This window comes from Geospiza fortis, unplaced genomic scaffold (assembly GCF_000277835.1).
Source record: "Geospiza fortis unplaced genomic scaffold, GeoFor_1.0 scaffold171, whole genome shotgun sequence".
Classification (NCBI taxonomy): Eukaryota; Metazoa; Chordata; class Aves; order Passeriformes; family Thraupidae; genus Geospiza; species Geospiza fortis.
In genome coordinates this window covers 2,934,383-2,936,432 of record NW_005054313.1, presented here as the reverse complement: position 1 = coordinate 2,936,432, position 2,050 = coordinate 2,934,383, and positions in this window count along the sequence as shown.

The window sequence follows — 2,050 nt, the reverse complement described above, 5'->3', positions numbered from 1 at the left end:
TAAGTAATGCAGACTGCAAGGACACAGCGCAAACGGGAGTGCTCAGGAGTAGGAGAGTTACCCAACCACCCCTCTGGGGCTGCGCTGGGAACAGTGGGTAACATCAGACATGGCTTTTGGGGTTAGTGAGGGAGAGAGACTGCAATTGCTGGCATACAGACAGCTGTCAGGAACTGTGAGAGCAGAGTGAAGCACTTCTCACCTGACAACCAAGCCCTAAAAATGAGCAGCCTCTCCCAGCCCCTCAAAATGCACGCTGGCAGACTCAGTGCTGATGTGCTGTCCCTTATTATTACAGATCTCCGATAAGGCAAGGTCAGAAAACACAAAGTTTTAGCTGCTCTATCATGCCAGGAACAAAAAAGAGCCAAAAGACCAACCTACCATCCAACCAAAATCCTGACAGAAACCCCAACAACAACAACAACAAACAACCCAAAGCCTTGTTTTTAAATAAGCTGTTCAAAATAAACAAGTGTTCTTTGAAACCTCAGCAGAGTACATACGTAACAATGTTTGTTAAGTAAATATCAGTGACATGTTTAAGTCTGGCTCAGTAGATATTAGCAAAGTGATATTTGTGTTGCTTCTGTTGTAACAAGAGTCAATCGTGTTTGTAGAAGGTGGTCTGAAAAAAGGGACTTTGGATTTGGGGTTTTATTTCTTCCATCTGCCTACCAGTAGCCCCATTTTGGGACTTAAAAGTCCTTCCCAATGCATTGAATTTGGTGAAGTTATATTTTGTTCCATTAGCTTAACTCTGTTCATAATCTGCCTCATGAGTGTTACTTCTTACCCATGGATCCACTTAGATTATTTTGTCTTTCTGAAGAAAATCTGTCCTAAGCCTGGTTGCAAATATATGGTCACATTATTACAGTTTGTGCCTGAAATGCCACAGTTCTGTGGCTGAGTTAAGTTCAGACCTACTTCCACCTCTTCTGATCAGATGCACCCTGAGCTTGGATTTTCTTCTTGTGCTGCAAGCAGAGAGAGCAAAGCAAGAGAACAGGTTGTAACAATGATGATGCTGAATTTTAAATTCTCCAGCAGAAACAAAGGTATTTTTTTCTGTTGGGCAGGCTATGAGGAAGTCAGACTGATTCTTAATGTCCTTTCCTGTATGTCACTATAAGGCATCTCTTTAGGCATGCTCAGAAATTTTCAGCTTAATAAATCCTCACTGTAAACGACATGCTTCCTTGTATGGGAGGCAAAATGTTTCCTTCATCGAGCATTTTATTACACAGACCATGAAATATATCTGACTGTCACTGCACAAGCACAATTCATAGTTCTATTACAGCAGCCTAGCTGCAGCTTTCACCTCAGCACAGGGGCACAAGGCATCACCTAATGATTCACTTTCCTGTATCAAAAAGGGAATGTAAAGGGATTTTGTTTAGAGATTGACAGAAAACTTGAGTGTTCAAATGGCTGCAAAATACCTCCAAGGCAAGGGAGTTCACATGCTACTTTGGGCCCAGCCCAGCCTGGATGAGGGCGCCGTGCAGGTGATTTGGGAGCTGTGGAACACCCACCTCAGGGGTGAGAAACAGCAGCTTTGTCCGGCCCCAATCCTGCTGGAGACCCAGGAGCTGCTGAGAGCTGGTGGTTCTCCCTCAGCCTGGCCAGGGCTGTGCGAGCAGCCGGTGTTATTCTCGTGCTTCACTCTGCAGGATCAAGCACATGTAATGGGAAGGAATGGAGGTGGACAAGCACAGCAGGTGCTGCACGGGATGGTGGCAGCTGGAGGCAACAATTCAGCTGTGTGTGGATGGAGCCATCACTGGGGAAGCCGCTCCATGGCCCAGCCGATGGCAGGCAGGGCTCAAGTGGGTGCCGAGCGTGGTGAGCTCGGCTCTGTCCGTAATGTCTCGGGAAAAGGCTGCGGGAACAGAGCTCCCACTCCAGAGGGGAACCTCGAGCGGTCTCTCTCCTTCCGAGGCGCTGTCCCGGTACAGGCAGGGAAGGGAAGGAGGAGAGGCAGGAAGGAAGTGAGGAAGGCAGGTAGGCAGCGCCCGCCCTCTTCCCGCCCTCTGGCCGAGCC